The sequence below is a fragment of the Pantherophis guttatus genome, chromosome 8 (assembly GCF_059756535.1).
Source record: "Pantherophis guttatus breed Tessera chromosome 8, ASM5975653v1, whole genome shotgun sequence".
Classification (NCBI taxonomy): domain Eukaryota; kingdom Metazoa; phylum Chordata; class Lepidosauria; order Squamata; family Colubridae; genus Pantherophis; species Pantherophis guttatus.
The window spans coordinates 8,267,320-8,292,284 of record NC_142070.1 but is presented as its reverse complement, the minus strand read 5'-3'; the positions used below and the strand labels follow the sequence as shown (position 1 = coordinate 8,292,284).

General features: G+C 42.6%; 1 protein-coding gene across 2 annotated transcripts in view; it reads right to left on the bottom strand.

Moving 5' to 3' along the window:
- SHROOM3 (shroom family member 3) overlaps positions 1 to 24,965 on the bottom strand; it is a 230,430-nt gene that overhangs the window by 162,894 nt on the left and 42,571 nt on the right. The window contains exon 1 of one of the 2 annotated variants that reach the window (XM_087875244.1): positions 22,030 to 22,759. The exons of the other annotated variant lie outside the window; for it this stretch is intronic. The gene's annotated coding sequence lies outside the window, so the exon portion shown is untranslated. Of the gene's footprint in view, positions 1 to 22,029; positions 22,760 to 24,965 lie in introns of those variants that run through there. 2 annotated transcript variants of the gene reach the window in all.

The following is a 24,965-nucleotide window of genomic DNA, read 5'->3' as shown; positions in this document are numbered from 1 at the left end:
CCATTCTATTCTATTCTATTCTATTCTATTCTATTCTATTCTATTCTATTCTATTCTATTCTATTCTATTCTATTCCATTCCATTCCATTCCATTCCATTCCATATTTTCTATTCTATTCTATTCTATTCTATTCTATTCTATTCTATTCTATTCTATTCTATTCTATTCTATTCTATTCCATTCCATTCCATTCCATTCCATTCCATTCCATATTTTCTATTCTATTCTATTCTATTCTATTCTATTCTATTCTATTCTATTCTATTCTATTCTATTCTATTCTATTCTATTCTATTCTATTCCATTCCATTCCATTCCATTCCATATTTTCTATTCTATTCTATTCTATTCTATTCTATTCTATTCTATTCTATTCTATTCTATTCTATTCTATTCTATTCTATTCCATTCCATTCCATTCCATATTTTCTATTCTATTCTATTCTATTCTATTCTATTCTATTCTATTCTATTCTATTCTATTCTATTCTATTCTATTCTATTCTATTCCATTCCATTCCATTCCATATTTTCTATTCTATTCTATTCTATTCTATTCTATTCTATTCTATTCTATTCTATTCCATTCCATTCCATTCCATTCCATTCCATATTTTCTATTCTATTCTATTCTATTCTATTCTATTCTATTCTATTCTATTCTATTCTATTCTATTCTATTCCATTCCATTCCATTCCATTCCATTCCATTCCATATTTTCTATTCTATTCTATTCTATTCTATTCTATTCTATTCTATTCTATTCTATTCTATTCTATTCTATTCCATTCCATATTTTCTATTCTATTCTATTCTATTCTATTCTATTCTATTCTATTCTATTCTATTCTATTCTATTTTATTCTATTCCATTCCATTCCATTCCATTCCAGATTTTCTATTCTATTCTATTCTATTCCATTCCATTCCATTCCAGATTTTCTATTCTATTCTATTCTATTCTATTCTATTCTATTCTATTCTATTCTAATCCATTCCATTCCATTCCAGATTTTCTATTCTATTCTATTCCATTCCATTCCATATTTTCTATTCTATTCTATTCTATTCTATTCTATTCTATTCTATTCTATTCTATTCTATTCTATTCTATTCTATTCCATTCCATTCCATTCCATTCCATTCCATTCCAGATTTTCTATTCTATTCTATTCTATTCTATTCTATTCTATTCTATTCTATTCTATTCTATTCTATTCTATTCTATTCTATTCTATTCCATTCCATTCCATTCCATATTTTCTATTCTATTCTATTCTATTCTATTCTATTCTATTCTATTCTATTCTATTCTATTCTATTCTATTCTATTCTATTCTATTCTATTCTATTCTATTGTAAAGAAGAGATTGGACAGCTATTTGTCCAGAAAGGTATGATGTCTCTTGCTTGAAAAGATTCCCAAGATCCCTTCCAACTTTGTTATTCTGTATTCTGCAATCCAGATGGCAGCTATTTTTAGATTTTCACATTATGAGCAGCCCAAAGTAGCTCCCATTAGGGCCCAAACGTAGGATATTAATCCTTCATGATTTAAATATATATTAAGCATGCATATGCGGATTACATTTAATTTTTTAAAAAAATTTGATTTATATGCCGCCCTTCTCCGGAGACTCAGGGCGGCTTACAATGCGTTAAGCAATAGCCTTCATACTTTTGTATATTTATACAAAGTCAGCTTATTGCCCCCACAACTGGGTCCTCAATTTATCTACCTTAGAAAGGATGGAAGGCTGAGTCAACCTTGAGCCTTGGCGAGATTCCAACTTACAGTAATTGCAGACACCTGATGTTAATCACAATGCTTTTAGTCTGCTGAGCCACTAGGCTCAGTCCCCTCTAAAAGGGACTTTCCCATCTTCTAATGAAAAGACTATTCCAAGTAGTTTATAAAAAGAAACCCATACAAATGCAACTTATTTATTTATTTATTTATTTATTTATTTATTTATTTATTTATTTATTTATTTATTTATTTTTAAATTTGTATACCGCCCTTCTCCCTGAGGACTCAGGGCGGTGAACAGCTAAGTAAAAGCATAAACTACAAACATTAAAATACAATTAAAAAGATATATATAAATTTGGCCCCATGATTAAAAACAATAACAAACAATTAAAAACATTTTAAAAAGTGTTAGGCCAGCCCGGCTTGCTGGAAAAAGAAGGTTTTTAAGGGCACGGCGGAAGGCACCGAGGTCTTGGATTCTCCTTATCTCTGGGGGCATTTAATTTAATTTAATTTAATTTAATTTAATTTAATTTAATTTAATTATTTAATTTAATTTAATTTAATTTAATTTAATTTAATTTAATTTAATTTAATTTAATTTAATTATTTAATTTAATTTAATTTAATTATTTAATTTAATTAAAATAATAAAATAAAATAAAATAAAATAATAATAAAATAATAATAAAATAATAAAATAAAATAATAAAACAGACACCATTTATCCTTTTCTTAAACAGAAAGAAAAGAACAGCTTCCTTCATGACAAGGGCCAGATTGAATCTCCTCACACAAGACAGCCACATGCATTTCTAATTTTTTTTTTTAAAAAAAAAGGGTTAAAAGGATTCCTTCCCCCCCCTTCCCCCCAGAAACAGAGAGGTGTACACAACGTGTACACGGACAATTGTGCAGGAAGGACAAAGCCAGTGAATAACTCCATGGAAACTTGTCCCCAAATCAGAAAACATTTCACCTATATATATATATCTATATATCTCCCTGAGCATGGGCTCAGAATCAAGACTTCTATTCCAGGCTGTGTGTGGGCACAGGATAGAAGGGATGAGAGATTTTAATAATAATAATAATAATATATTTTTAAAAAGAGGTTTATTCTTGGTCAGCAGGTTGCTATGGAACTCAAGAGAGATGGCATTCATTCCAACTGCCGGACTCTAAAGCTGTCCGTTCAAGCATGCCACTGGCATTCTTCGAATTCCACCAACTTTGGCAAGCAACACCCCCACTCCTAGACAAACCCCAGACAGGACCTATTCCCTGGTCTCCAGACAAGGCAGTGCTCGCTCTATGGGGCTAGGAGTCTTTGTCTCTTTTGAATCTCCCATCAGGTGGGAGCCGGGGGGAGCGGGGGGGGGGGGAATAAAAAATATTTTTTTGCAGGAGGAAGAAGATAGTCAGACACGGAGAAAACCAGGAAAGAGACTCACTGACCCAGTAAATGACTGGTTATACAATAGTCCTCGCATTACGACCACACGTGAGCCCCAAATTGATGTTTGCTAAGCGAATCATTTGCTAAATGCCCCCTTTTACCACTTTTCTTGCCACCGTTGTTAAGCGAATCATTGCAGTTACTGAGTTAGCAACACAGTCGTTAAGTGAATCCGGCTTTCCCCGTGGACTTTTGCTTGTCAGAAGGTCGCAAAAGCTGATCACACTCCGGGACTCTGCAACCGTCATAAATATGAGTCAGTTGCCAAGCGTCTGAATTTTGATCAGGTAACTATGATGCTTGCTTGCAACGGTAGAAAGTGTGACAAACGGCCATAAGTCACTTTTTCCAGGGCCGTTGTAACTTGGAACGGTCACTAAATGAACTGTTGTAAGTCGAAGACCACCTGAGCTAATCAATGTCATCCGTCAGCCATTTTACACACATTTATGTACAGTGGAGGAGAGAATACGGTGGCTCAGCAGCTGGGGTTATCAGCTGGAAAACTGACAGCCCATGTTTGAGACCCGAGCGCCATGCAATGTGGGTGGAGCTCCCGTTCCTTGCTCCAGCTCCTGCCCGCCTAGCAGTTCGAAAGCATGAAAATGCAAGTATATAAATAGGTACCATTGGGAAGGTAACAGCGTTCCATGCACCTTTGACATATACCCATGCTGGCCACATAACTACAGAAAATGTCTTTAGACAACGCTGGCTCCTTCAGCCCAGAAATGGAGATGAGTACTACACCCCAGAGTCCGACACGACTGACAGGGAAAGCTTTACCTTTACCTTGTATCTACAGTGGTGGTGCAGACTTCATCTTGGCTGTGATTTCCCACTAGAGTAGAGAGACCTTGCAAAGGACTCTAATGACCCATAATTGTCATCCCTTGTCAAGTGCCTTCCTCTATAAATATGCTTCTGCCTCCACACGTCATCATATATTCTGAAAGTCCTTCTTTGGAATCCATGGGGCCTCTCTAATTAATCAGTACTAAAGGGAAGACCGGGAACATACTCATCACTTATGCCGTGAATCTGAAGTCTAACACATTTGCTTAGGGAATAGTTGTACTTTAGAACACTGAATCAACCGAAGTATGGTGACAACCAAATTGTTGTGGCCCCTCCAGCAGCCGAATCAGAGGGGGAGGAGGAAGCGTGGGAGTCAGGATCAGCATCAAGGCAACTTGAGAGCTCCGAGGGGGAAGAGGAAATGGAGCTATCGGAGAGAGAGACAGAGGCAGAGCCTGAGCCGTCCGTCAGCCCTCAGATGGAGAGTCAACAGCTCCCAGGTCTGGAGGTGGCCGATGAGGAAGGGGAGGAACAGCTGGGTCCAGTGCCTGATGCACAGAAGGCAGAGGAGAGGAGAGCAGTGGAAATCTATGGGCTGATCCTTGGGATGGAAGAGCCAGCAGTGCTAGCGAAGCCCCACCCTAGCTTTGGGGATAAAAGACAGGGAGCGGAGATGAATAGATGTGGCAGACAACTATTCATCTCCCTGCCGGACAGACTTGTTAGCCTACAGTGAGACAGAAACTTTTGGCTGGGGCTGCTGGCGCTCTTTATTTATTTATTTATTGATTGATTGATTGATTGATTGATTGATTGATTGATTGATTGATTGATTGATTGTCATATTTATATGCTGCCCTTCTCCCGAGGGACTCGGGGCAGCTCACAGAATAAAACAACCCAACAATAAATAGAATTAAAATGTTAAAATCCGATTTAAATCCCCAAATCCCCCAAATTAAAATGCACGGCAGATCGGGGAACTTGCTGAAAGAGCCATGGCTTTAGGTCGGCACGGAAGGTGCGGAGGTCGGGGGCCATCCGGAGCCCAGTGGGTAAACCATTCCAGAAGGTCGGTGCGACCACAGAGAACGCCCTCATCCTGGGGGCCGCCAGCCGGCACTGTCTGGCCGATGGGACCCGGAGGAGGGCAGTCCTATGTGAGCGCACTGGGCGGTGGGAGGCCGGTAGGAGGTGGTCCTGCAAGTACCCCGGGCCCATGCCATGAAGGGCTTTATAGGTAAGCACCAGCACCTTGAAGCAGATCCGGAGGACCACCAGCAACCAGTGCAGCTCGCGCAACAATTGTGTTATATGGGAGTATCGGGAAGCACCCGTAACTACCCACGCGGCCGCATTCTGGACCAGTTGGAGCCTCCGGGTGCACCCCAAGGGCAGCCCCATGTAGAAGGCATTGCAGTAATCCAGCCGAGAAATAATGAGAGCATGAGTGACCATAGGGAGGGCATCCCTGTCTAGGAAAGGGCGCAACTGGCACACCAGGCAAACCTGTGCAAAAGCCCCCCTTATCACGGCCGTCAGATGATCCACCAAGGACAGCCATGAATCCAGGAGGACGCCAAGATTACGAACCCTTTCCGAGGAAGACAGACACTCCCCTCCCATCAGAAGCGATGGGGATACTAGATCATGAGATGCCGGCATCCACAGCCACTCTGTCTTGGAGGGGTTGAGTCTGAGCCTGTTCCTACCCATCCAGACCCGCATCGCCTCCAGGCACTGGGACATCACGGAAAGGGCATCCCTGGGTTGATCTGGGGTGGAGATGTAAAGTTGGGTATCATCAGCATACTGATGATACCTCACCCCGAAACTACGAATAATAAAAATAATAATTTTATTTCTATACCGCCCTTCTCCCGAAGGACTCAGGGCGGTGTACAGCCTAATTAAAAGCACAAAGACCAACAAAATTTAAAAATAATTAAAATTATTAAATAATTGGCTCAATTATAAAACCCCCAAATTTAAAATCCCACATTTAAAACCAATTAAAATCTTTACATTGATAGCCCGGCCTGGCGGAACAACAAGGTTTTGAGGGCACAGCGAAATACACGGAGGTCGGAGATCTTACGCATTTCTGGGGGCAGTTCATTCCAAAGGGCAGGGGCTCCCACAGAGAAGGCCCTCCCCCTGGGTGTCTTCAGCTGACAAAATTTGGCCGATGGAACCCTGAGGAGACCCTCTCTGTGGGAGCGGACTGGCCGGTGGGAGGCTACCGGTGGCAGAAGACGGTCTCGAAGGTACCCAGGTCCAATGCCATGGAGCGCTTTAAAGGTGGTAACCAATGATCTCACCCAGCAGCTTCATGTAGATGTTAAAAAGCAGGCGGGAGAGAACCGACCCCTGCAGCACCCCACAAGTAAGGGGCCTCATTGAGAGGAATCATTGATTTAAATACTGAGGGTTTGTCATGTTGGGAGAGCTGGGTAAGAACACAAACACAGAAAACTGTAGCTCTCGAAATCGGGGTACTGCGGCAATTGAGATTCAGAAGCAAAGGGATATAGCGTCAATCAACAACTTGAAGCGAACATATTTTTCCCCCCAGGTACACATGAAAGCAGCTGTGTCACCCTGAGAAAAGATGCAGCTTCTTGAATGAGTTGCAGACAGGGGCCACATGTCTGCCCCTGATTGTTGGGTTGTAAGCATGCTCTTTATAAACACAACTTTAGGATCATTTTGAATATGCACTAGTCATGTATTGTGGTACAAAGTATCAACAAGTGAAGGAAGGAAGGAAGGAAGGAAGGAAGGAAGGAAGGAAGGAAGGAAGGAAGGAAGGAAGGAAGGAAGGAAGGAATAGCAATAGCACTTAGACTTATATATCACTTTACAGGGCTTTACAGCCCTCTCTAAGCACTTTACACTTTACTTTACTTTACATTATTGCCCCCAATAATCTGGGTCCTCATTTTACCCACCTTGGAAGGATGGAAGGCTGAGTCAACCGTGAGCCTGGTGAGATTTGAACTGCCAAATTGCAGGCTGCCGGCAGTCAGCAGAAGTAGCCTGCAGTACTGCACTCTAACCACTGCGCCACCGTGGTTAAATCCTGCTAATTCTGTCATCGTTGGATGCATTGTGGATTCCCTGTTTCACCTTAGGCCTCTATTCTATACCCGGTGGATATCAGCTAGGCCAAGGATGTCCAACCTTGGCAACTTTTAAGACTTGTGGACTTCAGCTCCCAGAATTCCCTAGCCAGCCACGGAGTTCAAGTCCAAAGGTCTTAAAGTTGCCCAGGTTGGACACCCCTGAGCTAGGCTATTTCTGAACATGGGTTTAGTAATTTTCCAGAAAAGTGTAATAACCTTTCCCGGAAATATCAGCAGGTAACAGGTACAAAGAAGGTATTGTGAAGATCATCTGGAGAACTTCCTCCTACTTTGCACCTGCTACATGTTAGTCATGCAACTTGACTGTTGGCCAATCCCACCTGTCTAAAAATCTGCTGAAACTCACTCCACTCCATGTCACGAAGAGTCATTGGTGGGTTTTTTTCCTGCAGGCAGGTAAGATTTGTGGGTTGAACAATATTACAGTTGTGGCCAAAATTGTGAAAACCTTTTGGGAAAAGTGTATTTTCTAAAACGAGTTTATAACACCACTTTTTTTTTTTGAGTAGTACCATAAAATTATATATCCATGGAAAGATAATTTAATCAAGAATGTAGTGCAATAACTTTTATGAATGATTTGCTATTAGAATAGCAGTTATAAAGAAGAAAAGTGAAACGAGATATACAAAAATGATCACCAAAGGAAAAATGAGATATACACAAATTATCACCAGAGAAAAAACGAGATGTACAAAAATTATCACCATGTCAGTTAATATTTAGTTGAGTAACCTTTAGCTTGAATTATGGCCTTACAACGTCTTCCCATGGAGTGAACCAAGTCATTTAGTTCTGCAGCTGTAATAATGTGAAACCAAGATTGAATGATGGCTTCTATTAACTGGGTTTTATTGCTGGGTCGCTTCTGACTAACAAGTTTCTTTAGTCGGCTCCATAGATTTTCAATTGGGTTAAGGTCTGGACTATTCCCAGGCCATTCCAGCAGTGTGATAGGATTATCTTGACAGTCCAAAAAAAAAGTGGTGTTATTATCCATCAAACCTCAAAAATACATTTTTCCCAAAAGGTTTCCACAATTTTGGCCACTACTGTAGTTATGCCAGCATACTTCTCAAAGACTGAGGAGTAATTTTTTATTTGACTCCTAGCAATTAATACTTGGGTTAGGGTTTACCTCACATAATATAGGAAAACCCTTTCGCTTTCGTAACTGGAAATAAATGAAGCTGTAGTTCAAAGTCCGTAATCATCCGCTTGATAAGCAATCTGATTTAATCTGTGTGATAGGACAGATTATGTTAATCTGGGTGGAGCTGGAATGGTACAGTTGGAGCAAGGCTGAATTTTCTCATGCCTACTGAAAAAAAAAACCATTGGGCTCCAGGAAAGTAGGAAAACAGGTGGAATTGTTCTTCCTTAGACGATTAATTTTCATCCTTGACTTTGAGCCTAGAATCATAGGGCTGGGAGGCAGTGGTGGGTTCCTCCCGGTTCGGTCCAGTTCGGCCGAGCCGGTAGCGGTGACGATATGACGTCACCGAACCGGTTCTCCCCCTGAATGCCACCTCTGTGGAGTACCCACAATCCCAGGAGGCAAATTGTTCCATTAATTAATCCAGGGGTCAGCAACCTGGTGCTCTGGAGCTGCATGTGGCTCTTTCACTCCTCTGCTGTGGCTCCCTATCACTCAAAATATGCGTCACAACCGCCAATGTGCGACACCCGCCGGCACATGATTTATTGAGCTTTTCAACCCCCCCGGTAGGCCAACCATGGATAAATCCAAGAAAAGAAAAATTTCAGAAGAAAACAGAATGTTTAATTCAACTACATATGTTAGTTTTGTGGTTGCTCAAGAAATAGTCAGGCACGAGAAGGGTTTTGTGGCTCCCGGTGTTCTCTTTTCTGTGGGAAACAGGTCTAAATGGCTCTTTGAGTGTTTAAGGTTGCAGACCCCTGAATTAATCGTTCTCACTAGTGGTGAGTTGCCCCCGGTTTGGACTGGTTCACAAGAATCGGTACTAAAACCGGCAGGAGGCTCCGCCCACTGACCCGGATGTCATCATGCCCAGAAACTTCTGCGTATGCGCAGAAGAGTGCACGCGGGCACGATGCGAACCTGTAGTAAAGGTAAGTAGAACCCACTTCTGGTTCTCGCCTTGGCGAGATTCCAACTTACAGTAATTGCAGACACCTGATGTTAATCACAATGCTTTTAGTCTGCTGAGCCACTAGGCTCAGTCCCCTCTAAAAGGGACTTTCCCATCTTCTAATGAAAAGACTATTCCAAGTAGTTTATAAAAAGAAACCCATACAAATGCAACTTATTTATTTATTTATTTATTTATTTATTTATTTATTTATTTATTTATTTATTTATTTATTTTTAAATTTGTATACCGCCCTTCTCCCTGAGGACTCAGGGCGGTGAACAGCTAAGTAAAAGCATAAACTACAAACATTAAAATACAATTAAAAAGATATATATAAATTTGGCCCCATGATTAAAAACAATAACAAACAATTAAAAACATTTTAAAAAGTGTTAGGCCAGCCCGGCTTGCTGGAAAAAGAAGGTTTTTAAGGGCACGGCGGAAGGCACCGAGGTCTTGGATTCTCCTTATCTCTGGGGGCATTTAATTTAATTTAATTTAATTTAATTTAATTTAATTTAATTTAATTATTTAATTTAATTTAATTTAATTTAATTTAATTTAATTTAATTTAATTATTTAATTTAATTTAATTTAATTATTTAATTTAATTAAAATAATAAAATAAAATAAAATAAAATAATAATAAAATAATAATAAAATAATAAAATAAAATAATAAAACAGACACCATTTATCCTTTTCTTAAACAGAAAGAAAAGAACAGCTTCCTTCATGACAAGGGCCAGATTGAATCTCCTCACACAAGACAGCCACATGCATTTCTAATTTTTTTTTTTAAAAAAAAAGGGTTAAAAGGATTCCTTCCCCCCCCTTCCCCCCAGAAACAGAGAGGTGTACACAACGTGTACACGGACAATTGTGCAGGAAGGACAAAGCCAGTGAATAACTCCATGGAAACTTGTCCCCAAATCAGAAAACATTTCACCTATATATATATATCTATATATCTCCCTGAGCATGGGCTCAGAATCAAGACTTCTATTCCAGGCTGTGTGTGGGCACAGGATAGAAGGGATGAGAGATTTTAATAATAATAATAATAATATATTTTTAAAAAGAGGTTTATTCTTGGTCAGCAGGTTGCTATGGAACTCAAGAGAGATGGCATTCATTCCAACTGCCGGACTCTAAAGCTGTCCGTTCAAGCATGCCACTGGCATTCTTCGAATTCCACCAACTTTGGCAAGCAACACCCCCACTCCTAGACAAACCCCAGACAGGACCTATTCCCTGGTCTCCAGACAAGGCAGTGCTCGCTCTATGGGGCTAGGAGTCTTTGTCTCTTTTGAATCTCCCATCAGGTGGGAGCCGGGGGGAGCGGGGGGGGGGGAATAAAAAATATTTTTTTGCAGGAGGAAGAAGATAGTCAGACACGGAGAAAACCAGGAAAGAGACTCACTGACCCAGTAAATGACTGGTTATACAATAGTCCTCGCATTACGACCACACGTGAGCCCCAAATTGATGTTTGCTAAGCGAATCATTTGCTAAATGCCCCCTTTTACCACTTTTCTTGCCACCGTTGTTAAGCGAATCATTGCAGTTACTGAGTTAGCAACACAGTCGTTAAGTGAATCCGGCTTTCCCCGTGGACTTTTGCTTGTCAGAAGGTCGCAAAAGCTGATCACACTCCGGGACTCTGCAACCGTCATAAATATGAGTCAGTTGCCAAGCGTCTGAATTTTGATCAGGTAACTATGATGCTTGCTTGCAACGGTAGAAAGTGTGACAAACGGCCATAAGTCACTTTTTCCAGGGCCGTTGTAACTTGGAACGGTCACTAAATGAACTGTTGTAAGTCGAAGACCACCTGAGCTAATCAATGTCATCCGTCAGCCATTTTACACACATTTATGTACAGTGGAGGAGAGAATACGGTGGCTCAGCAGCTGGGGTTATCAGCTGGAAAACTGACAGCCCATGTTTGAGACCCGAGCGCCATGCAATGTGGGTGGAGCTCCCGTTCCTTGCTCCAGCTCCTGCCCGCCTAGCAGTTCGAAAGCATGAAAATGCAAGTATATAAATAGGTACCATTGGGAAGGTAACAGCGTTCCATGCACCTTTGACATATACCCATGCTGGCCACATAACTACAGAAAATGTCTTTAGACAACGCTGGCTCCTTCAGCCCAGAAATGGAGATGAGTACTACACCCCAGAGTCCGACACGACTGACAGGGAAAGCTTTACCTTTACCTTGTATCTACAGTGGTGGTGCAGACTTCATCTTGGCTGTGATTTCCCACTAGAGTAGAGAGACCTTGCAAAGGACTCTAATGACCCATAATTGTCATCCCTTGTCAAGTGCCTTCCTCTATAAATATGCTTCTGCCTCCACACGTCATCATATATTCTGAAAGTCCTTCTTTGGAATCCATGGGGCCTCTCTAATTAATCAGTACTAAAGGGAAGACCGGGAACATACTCATCACTTATGCCGTGAATCTGAAGTCTAACACATTTGCTTAGGGAATAGTTGTACTTTAGAACACTGAATCAACCGAAGTATGGTGACAACCAAATTGTTGTGGCCCCTCCAGCAGCCGAATCAGAGGGGGAGGAGGAAGCGTGGGAGTCAGGATCAGCATCAAGGCAACTTGAGAGCTCCGAGGGGGAAGAGGAAATGGAGCTATCGGAGAGAGAGACAGAGGCAGAGCCTGAGCCGTCCGTCAGCCCTCAGATGGAGAGTCAACAGCTCCCAGGTCTGGAGGTGGCCGATGAGGAAGGGGAGGAACAGCTGGGTCCAGTGCCTGATGCACAGAAGGCAGAGGAGAGGAGAGCAGTGGAAATCTATGGGCTGATCCTTGGGATGGAAGAGCCAGCAGTGCTAGCGAAGCCCCACCCTAGCTTTGGGGATAAAAGACAGGGAGCGGAGATGAATAGATGTGGCAGACAACTATTCATCTCCCTGCCGGACAGACTTGTTAGCCTACAGTGAGACAGAAACTTTTGGCTGGGGCTGCTGGCGCTCTTTATTTATTTATTTATTGATTGATTGATTGATTGATTGATTGATTGATTGATTGATTGATTGATTGATTGTCATATTTATATGCTGCCCTTCTCCCGAGGGACTCGGGGCAGCTCACAGAATAAAACAACCCAACAATAAATAGAATTAAAATGTTAAAATCCGATTTAAATCCCCAAATCCCCCAAATTAAAATGCACGGCAGATCGGGGAACTTGCTGAAAGAGCCATGGCTTTAGGTCGGCACGGAAGGTGCGGAGGTCGGGGGCCATCCGGAGCCCAGTGGGTAAACCATTCCAGAAGGTCGGTGCGACCACAGAGAACGCCCTCATCCTGGGGGCCGCCAGCCGGCACTGTCTGGCCGATGGGACCCGGAGGAGGGCAGTCCTATGTGAGCGCACTGGGCGGTGGGAGGCCGGTAGGAGGTGGTCCTGCAAGTACCCCGGGCCCATGCCATGAAGGGCTTTATAGGTAAGCACCAGCACCTTGAAGCAGATCCGGAGGACCACCAGCAACCAGTGCAGCTCGCGCAACAATTGTGTTATATGGGAGTATCGGGAAGCACCCGTAACTACCCACGCGGCCGCATTCTGGACCAGTTGGAGCCTCCGGGTGCACCCCAAGGGCAGCCCCATGTAGAAGGCATTGCAGTAATCCAGCCGAGAAATAATGAGAGCATGAGTGACCATAGGGAGGGCATCCCTGTCTAGGAAAGGGCGCAACTGGCACACCAGGCAAACCTGTGCAAAAGCCCCCCTTATCACGGCCGTCAGATGATCCACCAAGGACAGCCATGAATCCAGGAGGACGCCAAGATTACGAACCCTTTCCGAGGAAGACAGACACTCCCCTCCCATCAGAAGCGATGGGGATACTAGATCATGAGATGCCGGCATCCACAGCCACTCTGTCTTGGAGGGGTTGAGTCTGAGCCTGTTCCTACCCATCCAGACCCGCATCGCCTCCAGGCACTGGGACATCACGGAAAGGGCATCCCTGGGTTGATCCGGGGTGGAGATGTAAAGTTGGGTATCATCAGCATACTGATGATACCTCACCCCGAAACTACGAATAATAAAAATAATAATTTTATTTCTATACCGCCCTTCTCCCGAAGGACTCAGGGCGGTGTACAGCCTAATTAAAAGCACAAAGACCAACAAAATTTAAAAATAATTAAAATTATTAAATAATTGGCTCAATTATAAAACCCCCAAATTTAAAATCCCACATTTAAAACCAATTAAAATCTTTACATTGATAGCCCGGCCTGGCGGAACAACAAGGTTTTGAGGGCACAGCGAAATACACGGAGGTCGGAGATCTTACGCATTTCTGGGGGCAGTTCATTCCAAAGGGCAGGGGCTCCCACAGAGAAGGCCCTCCCCCTGGGTGTCTTCAGCTGACAAAATTTGGCCGATGGAACCCTGAGGAGACCCTCTCTGTGGGAGCGGACTGGCCGGTGGGAGGCTACCGGTGGCAGAAGACGGTCTCGAAGGTACCCAGGTCCAATGCCATGGAGCGCTTTAAAGGTGGTAACCAATGATCTCACCCAGCAGCTTCATGTAGATGTTAAAAAGCAGGCGGGAGAGAACCGACCCCTGCAGCACCCCACAAGTAAGGGGCCTCATTGAGAGGAATCATTGATTTAAATACTGAGGGTTTGTCATGTTGGGAGAGCTGGGTAAGAACACAAACACAGAAAACTGTAGCTCTCGAAATCGGGGTACTGCGGCAATTGAGATTCAGAAGCAAAGGGATATAGCGTCAATCAACAACTTGAAGCGAACATATTTTTCCCCCCAGGTACACATGAAAGCAGCTGTGTCACCCTGAGAAAAGATGCAGCTTCTTGAATGAGTTGCAGACAGGGGCCACATGTCTGCCCCTGATTGTTGGGTTGTAAGCATGCTCTTTATAAACACAACTTTAGGATCATTTTGAATATGCACTAGTCATGTATTGTGGTACAAAGTATCAACAAGTGAAGGAAGGAAGGAAGGAAGGAAGGAAGGAAGGAAGGAAGGAAGGAAGGAAGGAAGGAAGGAAGGAAGGAAGGAAGGAAGGAAGGAAGGAATAGCAATAGCACTTAGACTTATATATCACTTTACAGGGCTTTACAGCCCTCTCTAAGCACTTTACACTTTACTTTACTTTACATTATTGCCCCCAATAATCTGGGTCCTCATTTTACCCACCTTGGAAGGATGGAAGGCTGAGTCAACCGTGAGCCTGGTGAGATTTGAACTGCCAAATTGCAGGCTGCCGGCAGTCAGCAGAAGTAGCCTGCAGTACTGCACTCTAACCACTGCGCCACCGTGGTTAAATCCTGCTAATTCTGTCATCGTTGGATGCATTGTGGATTCCCTGTTTCACCTTAGGCCTCTATTCTATACCCGGTGGATATCAGCTAGGCCAAGGATGTCCAACCTTGGCAACTTTTAAGACTTGTGGACTTCAGCTCCCAGAATTCCCTAGCCAGCCACGGAGTTCAAGTCCAAAGGTCTTAAAGTTGCCCAGGTTGGACACCCCTGAGCTAGGCTATTTCTGAACATGGGTTTAGTAATTTTCCAGAAAAGTGTAATAACCTTTCCCGGAAATATCAGCAGGTAACAGGTACAAAGAAGGTATTGTGAAGATCATCTGGAGAACTTCCTCCTACTTTGCACCTGCTACATGTTAGTCATGCAACTTGACTGTTGGCCAATCCCACCTGTCTAAAAATCTGCTGAAACTCACTCCACTCCATGTCACGAAGAGTCATTGGTGGGTTTTTTTCCTGCAGGCAGGTAAGATTTGTGGGTTGAACAATATTACAGTTGTGGCCAAAATTGTGAAAACCTTTTGGGAAAAGTGTATTTTCTAAAACGAGTTTATAACACCACTTTTTTTTTTTGAGTAGTACCATAAAATTATATATCCATGGAAAGATAATTTAATCAAGAATGTAGTGCAATAACTTTTATGAATGATTTGCTATTAGAATAGCAGTTATAAAGAAGAAAAGTGAAACGAGATATACAAAAATGATCACCAAAGGAAAAATGAGATATACACAAATTATCACCAGAGAAAAAACGAGATGTACAAAAATTATCACCATGTCAGTTAATATTTAGTTGAGTAACCTTTAGCTTGAATTATGGCCTTACAACGTCTTCCCATGGAGTGAACCAAGTCATTTAGTTCTGCAGCTGTAATAATGTGAAACCAAGATTGAATGATGGCTTCTATTAACTGGGTTTTATTGCTGGGTCGCTTCTGACTAACAAGTTTCTTTAGTCGGCTCCATAGATTTTCAATTGGGTTAAGGTCTGGACTATTCCCAGGCCATTCCAGCAGTGTGATAGGATTATCTTGACAGTCCAAAAAAAAAGTGGTGTTATTATCCATCAAACCTCAAAAATACATTTTTCCCAAAAGGTTTCCACAATTTTGGCCACTACTGTAGTTATGCCAGCATACTTCTCAAAGACTGAGGAGTAATTTTTTATTTGACTCCTAGCAATTAATACTTGGGTTAGGGTTTACCTCACATAATATAGGAAAACCCTTTCGCTTTCGTAACTGGAAATAAATGAAGCTGTAGTTCAAAGTCCGTAATCATCCGCTTGATAAGCAATCTGATTTAATCTGTGTGATAGGACAGATTATGTTAATCTGGGTGGAGCTGGAATGGTACAGTTGGAGCAAGGCTGAATTTTCTCATGCCTACTGAAAAAAAAAACCATTGGGCTCCAGGAAAGTAGGAAAACAGGTGGAATTGTTCTTCCTTAGACGATTAATTTTCATCCTTGACTTTGAGCCTAGAATCATAGGGCTGGGAGGCAGTGGTGGGTTCCTCCCGGTTCGGTCCAGTTCGGCCGAGCCGGTAGCGGTGACGATATGACGTCACCGAACCGGTTCTCCCCCTGAATGCCACCTCTGTGGAGTACCCACAATCCCAGGAGGCAAATTGTTCCATTAATTAATCCAGGGGTCAGCAACCTGGTGCTCTGGAGCTGCATGTGGCTCTTTCACTCCTCTGCTGTGGCTCCCTATCACTCAAAATATGCGTCACAACCGCCAATGTGCGACACCCGCCGGCACATGATTTATTGAGCTTTTCAACCCCCCCGGTAGGCCAACCATGGATAAATCCAAGAAAAGAAAAATTTCAGAAGAAAACAGAATGTTTAATTCAACTACATATGTTAGTTTTGTGGTTGCTCAAGAAATAGTCAGGCACGAGAAGGGTTTTGTGGCTCCCGGTGTTCTCTTTTCTGTGGGAAACAGGTCTAAATGGCTCTTTGAGTGTTTAAGGTTGCAGACCCCTGAATTAATCGTTCTCACTAGTGGTGAGTTGCCCCCGGTTTGGACTGGTTCACAAGAATCGGTACTAAAACCGGCAGGAGGCTCCGCCCACTGACCCGGATGTCATCATGCCCAGAAACTTCTGCGTATGCGCAGAAGAGTGCACGCGGGCACGATGCGAACCTGTAGTAAAGGTAAGTAGAACCCACTTCTGGTTCTCACCCTCAGGAAACTTTTACTTTTACTCCTTATTTTTAAGTTGGATTTCTCTTTAACAAGCTTCCGCCCATTACTTTGGGTGGTTTGGAGAATAATTCAATCTTCGTTATAATATTATTATGACTTCTTGTACCTTAGAAGATGAGGCTAAGAATCTAATGTTTTTCATCTTATTAAAGCCTTAAATGTTTTATTTGAAGGTCCGTCTTCTCCCCGTTACATCTATCCAACCTACCAGAGGAAGGAGGCAAGGAATACTTCTCCTAAGGAAGTCGATCTAGTGGGATCAAGAAGAAGGGACTTCTTTGTGATGGCTCCCTCCCTGTGGAACATCATCCCTGCAGAAATAAGATCGGCCCCCACTTTGATATTCTTTCTCAAGGCCCTGAAGACTGAGGAATTCTGGGAGTTGAAGTCCACCAGTCTTAAATTTGCCAAGGTTGGAGATCTCTGCGTTAGTGTTTCTCCACCTTTTGAACTTTAAGAAGTCTCTCAAGACGTCATTAGGTGTGGGAGTCTTTTAAACACTCTGAGAAGACTCCCTTGTGATTTGTGCTCTTGCTTTCTCTGTGCCCTTTGTATGTTTTAAAACTTTTGATACTATTCTTATTTTAATAATCTCTTTTTTATTTTTTGATAATGATGGGGTTTTTTTTTTTAAATCAAGTTCCTGTTTTATTCAATTGTTGTACACCACCCAGAGTCCCTTTGTATGGGATGGGTGGCAATAAAATACGATTAATAAATAAATACAGTCATTTTATCAACCTGCTTTCAGGGTTCATGTAAGCGCAAAGTTGGGCATAAATTCAATAATAAATCAGATAAAATTCTCTTAAAAAGCCCACAAACAATAGGATTGCAATGCTAGGCTTTTTTTTCCCCTTAAGATTTTAAAAGCCAAAAGTAGCTATAGCTATTAAAATATACTATAATGTAATGTAATAGTAGCTATAATATATACTATATAATCATCTTCAACTACTTTCTTTTGTTATAACTAGCAATTAGGAGAGTTGAAATTCAGTATAAAGGTATCACATATTAAAATAATTGCTAGAATGTCAGACAGATCAGGGAAATTCTGGTTTATGTCCCCACTTGATTCTGGAAAACTACGTTAGAGGTAGTCCTCCACCTACGACCATAGTCAAGGCCAAAATTTCTGTTGCTAAGCGAGACAGTTGCTAAATGGGTTGGCCGCAGGGGTGGGTTCTAAATTTTTTTACTACCGTTTCTGTGGGCGTGGCTTGGTGGGGGGGTAATGTGACTGGGTGGGCGTGGCCAACTTTTTTTTTTTTTAACTTTTAAAAGCATTTTTTCTTTGCAGAAAACAATGCTTTGAAAAGCCTCTGCCGATCAGGCAACTCTGCTGAGATCGTCAGAGGCTTTTCAAAGCATTTTTTTTAACCACCTCTTTGGCCAAAGAGGTTGCAGAAAACAATGCTTTAAAGCCTCTGCCGATCAGGCAACTCATCTAAGATCGTCAGAGGCTTTTCGAAGCATTTTTTTTTACCACCTCTTCGGCTGAAGAGGTTGTAGAAAAAATGCTTCGAAAAGCCTCTGACATTCCCAGCTGAGTTGCCTGATCGGCAGAGGCTTTTCAAAGCATTGTTTTCTGCAACCTCTTTGGCCAAAGAGGTTGTAGAAAAAATGCTTTTAAAAGTAAAAAAAAAAAAAGCATCTGATGAGGTGGGCAGGGTAAGCGAGCGGCGACTGGGCCAGGGACCAGTTCGGGGGCATGGCCAGCCAATGTTATTACCGGTTCTCGGAACTACTACAAATTTTTACTACCGGTTCTTGCGAACTGGTGCGAACCGAAAGCAACCCACCACTGGGTTGGCCCCATTTTACAATCTTTCTTGCCACAGTTGTTAAGTGAATCACTGCAGTGGATAAGTGATAATTCTGCTAGAAGGTACTGGTATATCTGTGGAATTTCCTGGCAATTATTCTATTTGTTCACAGAATTATGGGTAGTCCTTGAGTTACAACCACTCATTCGACGTTACCACAGCACTAAAAAAAAGTGTCTTATGACCATTTTCACGCTTACAACCGTCATCAAAATTCAGACGCTTGGCAAATGGCTTGCATTTATGACGCTGGCGGTGTCCTCGGAGTTCTGTGAGCCTCCTTGGAGGCCTTCTGATAAGCCATGTCAATGTGGAAGCCAGGTTCATTTCACAACCGTGTTACTAATTTAACAACTGCAGCGATTCACTTAACAACTTGCGGCAAGAAAGGTCGTAAAATGGGGCAAAACTCACTTAAACACTGTCTCGCTTAGTGACAGAAATTTTGGGATCCGTTGTGGTCATAATTTGAGGACTACCTACACCCTAATCTTCGTAACGTGGAACCTGTGGTTCAGCTACCTTATCATCTCTCATTTTAAAGTGAATAGATTTATTTATTTATCAAATTTGTCTAGCCACTCCATCTCACCAAAGGCAACATAAAAAAGTTGATTTTAAGAGTTATGAAAACATATGTAGCAGCGGTGGGTTCTACATTTTTTTACTACCGGTTCTGTGGGCGTGGCTTATTTTGTGGGTGTGGCTTGGAGGTCATGTGACTAGGTGGGCATGGCTAGCTGGTCAGAGTCATTTCTGGAAGGTCGTCGCACTTACGACCCGACTCATTTGTTTTCTTTTAACACTGATGAGCTGTAGGACGGCCCTTTGAAGCCCCGCGGCAAGAGTTTAAACAGTTTTTTCCCCTCTAGTCATCAGCTGGGACTGACGAGGCAGCAATAGATTGGGGGTGGGACCAAATAAAAGGTAAGAATAACGTGGGAGGGTGGGAGGGCGGGGGAGGGAGAACCGGTTCGGTGACATCATATCGTCACCGCTACCGGCTCGGCCAAACCGGACCGAACCGGGAGGAACCCACCACTGATATGCAGTATTCTCCTATCATGCATCACCCACTTATTAATTGCACCATAATGTTCCACTCACCTTAACATCAAAGCTTTAACCTTCAATGTTAGCTAATCCTTTTATGAATAGATTAATATCATACAGTATATAGGGGAATTTTAAGCCTCTGAAGCACGGCACCCTGTCAGAAAGCAGCACCATTAAACTCCAAAATCAGATTTGCAAACATTTTCATATCAGAGCGGTAGAAATAAATCCACCTTCTAGTCCATTTTCTTTTCCTGATGAAATACAGAAGCGTTTTTGCTATTGTTTCCCTCCCCATATGTTTGTTTTATCTCAAACTCCCTGAGATTTCCTGATGGTGCCCCATCCAAATTCTCATTTTCGGTTCAACCCCACCTAGCATTTTTGAGACCGGATGTCAGAGAGGTGCTGCCCAGGGATGGGCTTCTGGGGGTTCGCAGGGGTTCGGGAGAACCTCTAGCTAAGATTCTATGCAGTTTGGAGAACTCCCAAATCCCACTCCTAGCTGGCCCTGTCTATCCTGCCCAGCCTCTCCCAGGAGTCTGTTGGGCCTGTTTTGGATGCAGGTAAGTGCAGGGTGCGCGTAGAGGCTCGGGGAGGGCGAAAAACGGGGCCTACTGGAAGTTCGTTTCTGCCCTCCAGAACAGGGATCTCCAACCTTAACAACTTTAAGACTTGTGAACTTCAATTCCACAAGTCCACAAGTCTTAAAGTTGCCAAGGTTGGAAACCGTGCTCCAGAGGGCCTCCGGAGCCTGGAGAGGCCGTTTTCACCCTCCCGGAGGCTCGAGGAAAGCCTCCGGAGCCCGGGGAGGGCAAAAATCCCTCCCCTGCTATGGTGCAGGAAGCCGACTAGGCCACGCCCACCATGGCCACGCCCACCCAGCAACCAGGCAGAGAACCCCTTGCTAAAATTTTTGAAGCCCACCCCCGATGCTACCCCCTGTGAAAGACAGCTGTAACTACTGTACGGGTTTAAATCTCTCAATATTTATTTTAAACTAATCTGTCCAGACTAACTGCTTCGCTTTTATCACACACAAGCACAAAAGGTAATTTAATGCCACACTCCAGTTTTAGCAACATTATTCATTTGTGCACTCGGTGCTTTACTTGTAAGACATTTTCAGCCGTAGTGTCATTTCTGAATAATGGAACGCGACAAAGGCAAGTGTTCCATCCCGTTTCTCGCTGAGTAACTACAGTCAAAACTTTATGCCCTTTGGAGGACAATATGTACCGCAACTACAATACTTGTAGAACTTCCACATCCCTTTTAAAAAAATAAATGAAGCCAGAATAAAAAAGAGAACAGAAAGGGGGGGGTAGTGGCTGGTTTGGGAAAGCAAACAACAAAAAAAAGAAATTATTTTGCCTGAGATGATTAAATTCCGTTCAAGGATATCATGCGACTGTTTGTGTACATATCGGTTGAATTGCAGAGCGTAAATATTAAAACTGAGAAGCAGCCATAATTAATTTAGTAACTGTGATTGTATACAAAAGTGGGGAGATAGTAAGCCCCCCCCCCCCCCATACTATATTTCATTCCCATCCAACCAATATTTCCAGTTAAGGAAGAAAAATATCTTAAACAATCGTGGCCAAGCAGAGCTCACTCGATCCTTTTCATTTTTTCTTAGCCATAATGTGGTCAAAATCAACAAGTGCTCAGATGGGATTAAATCTACTAATTGTTATCTGCTAAATTGCCTCTATGTTAATTGTATTTAAAAACTAATTAGCATACAAACAGGGGACGTTTCCCATCGCCGCCCTGCACGTTAGAAAGATTCAAGAAGAAGAAAGAAAACACGAATAATCCTAATTTTGAACTTGCAAATTAGGCACTTCACTGATAGACTCTAAAAGCAGCTGATATGCGGAGGTGTGACTCACAGGCCTAATAACCTGCATATTAAAATTAATATCTGCTACCACCCGGCAAACAGTTTTTTTTTAATGCTCTAGGCTCTCTTTTTCCACCTCTAAGACATGAAATTCACAAAGTCGGATCATACTTTCTTCTCTAAGCCAACATTCCAAACAGCTGCGCAAAGTTTGAAAAAGTTTTTTTTTTCCTGTCTCCATGGGATCAAGGGCTATTGGGAAGCCAAAGATGTTTTCCTATTCTTCCTGCTCAGTTTAAAACATTAAGCCAAAAGTGTCCAATCTTGACAACTTCAAGACTTGTGGACTTCAACTCCCAGAATTCTCTGCTGGCTGGGGAATTCTGGGAGTCGGAAGTCCACAAGTCTTAAAGTAGCCAAAGATTGGACATCCCTGCGTTAAGCAACTGAGCTCCTCTTTTCTCCATTTAATCCAAGATTCCTTACCTTATAAATGCTTCGGTCTCATCCTTGCGGGTCTTAGCAGTGTTCTTGAAAGAGGAGATCGGACTTGGTCGTACTCGTGGTCATTTCAAGCAGGTTGATGGCCCAAAAAAGGGAGAAAAACTTAACTCCCCAGCTGCTGCTTCCTGAACAGCTTGCAGTCCAAAAAGGCAGGTGGATTTCTGCAGACACTCCGCGCTTGGAGAGCAGCCAAATTGGAGGCTCAGCATAGCTCAGAGCTCAAATTACTTTTCTTTTACCTGCCAATTACCAGCCAGCCTCGGCTGACCAGGACTGGAGTGGTGATGGTGATGTCAGGGGAGAATCAGAGAGCAAAAAGAAAAAAAAGAAATCAGTGTGAGTCACTCCCTGCCTATGTGTGGAGAGAACTGACTTGCATCACCGCCGAAAGGAAAGATGGCGGGACTTTCTAACAGCAGCTAAACACCCTGCCAAGAATATATCTCATGAAAATTCACCTCAAAGAAAGGGGATTTCCTGGTCGGTTGGCTTATTTCATCGTTGTTGTTGTTGTTGTTGTTGTTAGTTGGGAAGCTGTGTCTGACCCTTGCGACCCCATGGACAACGTTCCTCCAGGCCTTCCTGTCCTCTTGTCAGGTTTCGATGTCGTCTCAAATAAAATAAATTGCATTTCCAAACAAATAGTCTTTGAAGAAATCTTTCATTTTATTAAGCACAACAACCTGTCCCCGATTGTGGCGTAGCCAACATTGACTTCCTGACCCCAAACCTTCCCTTTCCGTTCCCCAATTCTCTGCGTCTCATTGGCCCTCTTCCAAATCACTCTCCCCATATCTATTACTCCAGCTCCCAGGAATGTCCCCCCTCCTGTCTCATCTCCTAGGGGATATTATCTTCAGGGAAAATAAGTAGGTGAGAAGTCAAGCATCCTCTTGCCAGCTGCCCTCTCTTCTCCTTCTTATGTCAGTACTAGAGTAAATGCAGGTTGAAGTGTTGACACCTCTACCATCTCCCGGAGACCATTTAAGCTCACGCCGACTGCTTCAGTGACTCCATCCAGTCACCTCGTTCTCTGCCGTCCCCTTCTTCTTTTGCCCTCAAATCATTCCCAGCATTAGGCTCTTCATCGTCAGGATCTGGCCTTCTAAAGAGCAGTCAGGGTTGATCTCCTCTAGGACTGACCGGTTTGATCGCCTTGCAGTCCAAGGGACTCTCAGGAGTCTTCTCCAGCACCATGGTTCAAAGGCCTCAATTCTTGTAGGACCGCTTTACAAAGACCACACATGTGGAATACTGCATCCAGTTTTGGTCACCACAAAATTAAAATTAAAAAAAGATGTTGAGACTCTGGAAAGAGTGCAGAGAAGAGCAACAAGAATGATGAAGGGGTTGGAGGCTAAAACATACAAAGAACGGTTGCAGGAATTGAGTATGTCTAGTCTAGTGAAAAGAAGGATCAGGGGAGACAAGATAGCAGTCTTCTAATATTTGAGGGGCTGCCCCAAAGAAGAGGGGGTCAACCTATTCTTCAAAGCACAAAGGACAAGAAGCAACGGGTGGAAACTAAACAAGGAGAGAAGCAACCTAGAACGAAGGAGAAATTTCCTGATGGTGAGAACAATTAATCAGTGGAACAATTTCCCTCCAGAAGTTGTGGATGCTCCAACATTGGAGGGTTACAAGAAGAGATTGGACAACCATTTGTTTTAAATAATACAGGGTCTCCTGCTTGAGCAGTGAGGTTGGCTTAAAAGACCTCTAAGGCAGTGGTGGGTTGCTCCCGGTTCGGCCCGGTTCAGCCGAGCCGGTAGTGGTGACGATGTGACATCACCGAACCGGTTCTCTTTGACTGGGAGCTGGGCCCTCCCGCCTGCCCCCACTTTATTCCTACCTTTATTCCTTGTTTTTTAGCCCAGCTGATAGGCGTAGCAGAGTGGATTGCCACACCTCAGCTGGGCAGAAACCTAACGCGCTTGCGCGGAGCGCTTGGCAATCGCACGCAAAGCGTGTGCGTGAAGAGAACCAGTGGTAACATCGGTTGGAAGCCATCAACTGCTCCAAGGCCCCTTCCAAAGCTGTTATTCTGTTCTGTTAAACTTTAGCAAATAAAGGTGATTTACTGATTGGTTGGTTTCATCTTTTTCAAATGCAGTTCTTTTCGTGATGTTCTTTTTAAGTTTAATTGGGTTTTTTGAAGCCATCCCAGGGCTGTTAAGGAAATGGCCTATCGGTTTCCTAAGCAAATGACAAACGAATCAAATCAAGAGAAGAAGAGCTAACCCTATGTTGAGAATGATAGCAGACTTCACCACTTGATACAATAGCATTGTATATAAAATAAATAGTATTTATTGTTTTGTTTTCATGGGTTTTTTAAAAATTTGTTTTAATGGTATTTATAATTTTAGAACTGTAAGACGCCCAGAGTCACTTGGCTGAGTTGGGCAGCTATGGAAAATGAATGATAGACTAGACTAGACTAGACTAGACTAGACTAGACTAGACTAGACTAGACTAGACTAGACTAGAACAGAACAGAACAGAACAGAACAGAACAGAACAGAACAGAACAGAACAGAACAGAAAATATGGAATGGAATGGAAATGGAAATGGAAATGGAAATGGAATGGAATGGAATGGAATAGAATAGAATAGAATAGAATAGAATAGAATAGAATAGAATAGAATAGAATAGAATAGAATAGAAAATATGGAATGGAATGGAAATGGAAATGGAAATGGAAATGGAAATGGAAATAGAATAGAATAGAATAGAATAGAATAGAATAGAATAGAATAGAATAGAATAGAATAGAATAGAATAGAATAGAATAGAATAGAATTTTTTATTGGCCAAGTATGATTGGACACACAAGGAATTTGTCTCCGGTGCATAAGCTCTCAGTGTACATAAAATAAAATAAATAAAGTGAATGAATGAATGAATGAACAAACA